The sequence below is a fragment of the Limulus polyphemus genome, unplaced genomic scaffold (assembly GCF_000517525.1).
Source record: "Limulus polyphemus unplaced genomic scaffold, Limulus_polyphemus-2.1.2 Scaffold11428, whole genome shotgun sequence".
NCBI classification, from domain to species: Eukaryota; Metazoa; Arthropoda; class Merostomata; order Xiphosura; family Limulidae; genus Limulus; species Limulus polyphemus.
The window spans coordinates 8,840-13,929 of NW_013677038.1; the positions used below are offsets into that span (position 1 = coordinate 8,840).

General features: G+C 33.0%; 1 long non-coding RNA gene across 1 annotated transcript; it reads right to left on the bottom strand.

The window, feature by feature from the left end:
* Positions 1-637: 637 nt before the first annotated feature.
* On the bottom strand, positions 638-1,755 carry LOC111083825. The gene is made up of 2 exons (XR_002609269.1): positions 1,657-1,755; positions 638-1,160 (listed from the first exon to the last, which is right to left on the bottom strand). It is a non-coding gene; the product is annotated as an uncharacterized LOC111083825 (long non-coding RNA).
* Positions 1,756-5,090: the final 3,335 nt, after the last annotated feature.

Here is a 5,090-nt window from a genome sequence, read left to right on the forward strand (position 1 = left end):
TAAATAGTTTAGGTAAATCATGACCAATATAATGTTAAGAACATCACAGTTGATAATAAACACATGTATTTGTAAGTGACAACAAACGTGAGGAAAGAAAACACATTTTTTCCAAAAATATTCAATTACAAAAATTGCCTTAAACTTAGCGAGTCAACTTCGTTGTGAACTGAACGTTTCATCACAGTTCACTCTATTATTATTAAATAAACTGAGTGAAGAAACGTTTGTGAGATTATTTGATGATTTAAAATATTTATTCATGTTTTCAGGATTTACACCTTATGTACTCAGTGATTGTACCACGTGACGCTATAAACTACACATTATTATCGACACTCCAACCTGATAAAGATAACCAGTCAGAACGTTGTTCAAGTATTCTACAAACGGACACTCCGACCTTATGAAGATGGCCAATAAAAACGTTGTTCAAGTATCCTGCAAACGGACACTCCGACATGATGAAGATGGCCAATATAAACGTTGTTCAAATATCCTACAAACGGACTACTATACAGACACTCCAACATATCATTATATTTACGTTTTATTAATGTTATTTTGAGATGTTCTAATCTTTAGTTTTATATGAACCATAACTATGATCTTTATACGAGTCAAAAGAAGACTTCTCTTATTGTGTGATAACCTTTATTTATATCTTATTTCACATTTTACACTAGATTATACATAACTGGCTAAATTAACGTATTGAAATAATCATATATTTTACTTGCTAATATATCAACAGAGCACTAATGACTAGAGAATTAAAAATTTGGCATTTATTAATGAATTGATATTTCCCTTGAACTGTAGCAGAAACAACATAAACAATGAAGACAATTTTTGAAACAGATGAAAAAATTTTCGCTTTCTGCATATTATTAGAAACGTTGTCTGACAATTAATTCCTTCAAATGGGTTTTGTCTTTTGCTAGAACATTTTTTAATGAAAACGTTAGCCCTAATTATTAGTAACACTGTCTGTCATGAGTTTTAAAGACAGGAAAAATCAAACTATAGTATTAACAGGAGTTGTTCATGATTGGGTGTAGACGCGAGCCGCGTCTGGTGACTCGCGATGTGATTGGTCCAGTCACTTTTTGTCCTCGGAATCCATCACAGTTCTTGTTTGAGACTGCTTCTTTCGAAGGCTGTAAATAGCAAATGAGATAATTTGAAGCTTTTAAATGTGACCACTAGGTTTCATTTAAAATATTATTTGGGAAACATAATTGTAAAATAGCTTTTCGACTCGAATGCAAATTAGTTCATGTTATTGAATAATATCTGAAACCGGTAAGTTTTATTGAATTCACTAGAATAAGTTGAATACATCTTGTACGCACATTTTCTCGTAAAACAAACCTAACTGTATTACTTTTAAATTGACATTCTTAAAAAATCTTTTTTGTTATCAAAAGATGGCAACAAGTGATTGAATATCTATACTTTGGCCAATAGATTTTAAACTTGTATTAGATAACGTATTCAATGTTACACAGCTAATTACTGTAGCATACGTTTTTGACGTAGGTGGTAGTTTATTTTTAAATCTATTATCAGTAAACTAAACAACAAATATTTAAAACCAAGACAGTTTCGTGTAAACATTTAGTATATTTTTCAAATAGAAAAATTAACCCTTACTTGTAGAAAATAATGACGAAAACGATGATAACCAGGGCTAGGAGTCCTCCAAGAACTCCTCCCACAATAGCTACATTTGCTTTCCAAGAATCATCTAACCAAAAACAAATTGTATAAAAATTATATGCAAATCACTATTACAACATACTAAATAATAAATGATTTTATATCGATGTAATGCTTTGAATTAGTATCTGCCCGTCTATATAACTCTATGTAAGTCATGATGGCATTTAACTAACATACATGATGTATTAGATCCACTACACTAGTACTATCTTATATAATCTTCTATTAGGTCAACTACATTGGTGTTAACTTACATACATGATTTAATAGATCCAATAACTGGCAGTACTTAGCTTTATTTTAATCACATACGTATCTATAAATATTGTAATATCTCCATTGTAAAGTTTGCTGACGTGTATTATTAATTTTTGTAAAACATTTTTCTAGAAAACAACTTATAAAACATATATAACATTAAAATAATCACAGCCTATATGAAGACTTCAAAGAAAACTAGAAAATAATTTACGTTTTACTTCTCCTGTAAGTATGGGTAAAAGAAGCAGAACCAGATACAGGTATCTCATCTTGAACCGGGAAGTCTTCGCACGATTGTTCTTTACATCCAAGCTGTGAATAACTGAATAGCTAAAAAAGATAACTTTAGCTACGCACTGATCACGTGACGAAAATACTCTGTTTGTAACTAAGGTGGGTTGACGATAAGAAAAACGTTATCAATCTTTATATACGAAAACCAACAAACTGATAGAATCAAATATGAAATCTTAAAGAAATATTTATTCTATGCTCATACACGTTAGTTTTTAGTGAACATAAGCAGAAAGTTATCAATGTTGACAACCCCAGAAATTTATACCCCCTATTCCATCTTTCGGATAACGTTTATTTTAACTAATAAATGAAACAAATATTTCTTCCCTTCTATGGTGGTGACGATCATTTCAGGAAGAGGGAAGACAGTGTGAATAATCACATTGTGTCGTCCCTCCCCCACAGTCGGGCCCGGCATGGCCAGGTGGTTAGGGAGCTCGACTCGCAATCTGAGGGTTGTGGGTTCGAATCCCGTCACACCAAACATGCTCGCCCTTTCAGCCGGTCAAAGTTATGGTCAATCCCACTATTCGTTAGTAAAATAGTAGCCTAAAAGTTGGCGGTGGGTGGTGATGACTAGCTGCCTTCCCTCTAGTCTTACACTGCTAAATTAGGGACGGCTAGCGCAGATAGCCCTCGTGTAGCTTTGCGCGAAATTCAGAACAATCCCCCATAGTTAAACAGAAATCATGTATCTAATACATCATGTATGTAAGTAAAGACCAGTGTGGTGGATCTAATACATCATGTATGTAAGTTAACACCAATGTAGCTGACCTAATACATGATTATATAAGATAGTACCAGTGTAGTGGATCTAATACATCATGTATGTAAGTAAAGACCAGTGTGGTGGATCTAATACATCATGTATGTAAGTTAACACCAATGTAGTTGACCTAATACATGATTATATAAGATAGTACCAGTGTAGTGGATCTAATACATCATGTATGTAAGTTAACCATTGTTGTTTTAGAGCAGTTTTTATATCCTTTTCTACAATCATTATAGAGATTCTGCAACTTTTAAATAGCACCTTATACACATCTCCTTTTTATTAGAAGTTCATTCTTTCTCTTGACGACCTGGAATAAAAATAACTTATAGTTACAAAAAAAGGAGTTATTTGTCCTCACCGTACACCCGAGCTGACGAGATATGGTATTGAACGAATGACTCTTAGGCAGTGACTTGTGGAAGACAAAATATAGATCTGAAATGCATTTTTTTATACATTTCTGATTTTTACCTGGTTCGAACTTCGCGCAAAGCTACACGAGGGATATCTGCGTTAGCCGTCCCTAAATTAGCAATAAAAAACTACAGGGAAGGCAGCTAGTTATCACCACCCACCGCTATTTCTGGGGCTACTCTTTTACCAACGAGTACGAATAGTGGGATTGACCGCGACTTATAACGCCCACAAAGCTGTAAGGGGCGAACATGTTTGGTAGGACGAAGATTTGAACCCGCGACTCTCAGACTGCGAGTAGAGTGCCTTAACCACCTGCCCATGACGGACCTTTTTGAGTGGTAAGAAGAAACATACAGATAAAGTGATTTATGTTATAATTTTCTAAGCAGTGTTTCTTTTTATTCATACAAGTCATTCTTAAATAGTTGATAAAGTGACTTCACCATAGATATTTATCAAATAAACTGTGTTTGAACTAAAAACTATAATTTTATAACGAGAAATAAGAACCAAAAATACCCTGCAGTATTGAATGTTATTTGAACTTCGAAAAACCAAACGTGTTGAAAATTAGATAACATCAGATATTAAGTTACGGAATAAACGGGTTGGTGTAAGTTATAAAATAAACAAGTGAGTTAATACAAAACGTTGAAAACATTCACTAAACAGCTTGATAGAAAATAGATAAAAGAAAATCATATTTTACAGGTGTCCTATACTGATATCATTTTATGGGGTTATTAGTACTTGAACTACCAGAGCTCTAGAAGACAACTGTTAGTGTAACAGCTAACCAATTCTTAAAAAAATGAGTATTTAAAACTGTGAACGGACACTTAACAGATACACCCTCTAAAAGTGGTCTCTAAAGCTATGGACGAACAAGTTAACAAATAGTCATTCTAAAAATGGTCGTCCAAACTATAGACGAACAACTTAACAAATACTCAGTAAAATGATCACCAAAACTATAAACAGATAAATTAACAAATATTCATTCTAAAAATGGTCGACAAAACTGCAGAGGTACTAATTATTGTCATTCCTTTTAGAAAGCATTAGCCAAAATTTAGACTTTGAACTTCAGAGATTACTCATTACAAATTCAACTTATTTTAATCCAAGAGTTTTATATCCTAAATCCTAACCATTCTGGCAATGGACTCATTAGGGTTAACCTAATATAAAAAAAATATCATGTGTAGAAATAAAAATGGTGAAAGACTCTACGAAACGTTATTTACAGGTGAAACACTTTAGAAGTTACAGCCAGCTAAGACTAAGTAACCAATAGGACTAACAATTGTTATAAAAAGACTCTATGAAACGCTATTTACATGTGCAGTACAACACATTAGAAGTTACAACCGGCTAAAACTTAGTAACAAATAGGCCTAAAAATTGTTATACAAAGACTCTATGAAACGTTATTTATATGTGAAACACTTTAGAAGTTACAGCCGGCTAAAACTTAGTAACCAATAGGCCTAAAAATTGTTATACAAAGACTCTATGAAACGCTATTTACATGTGCAGTACAACACATTAGAAGTTACAGCCGGCTAAGACTTAGTAACCAATAGGCCTAAAAATTGTTATACAAAAG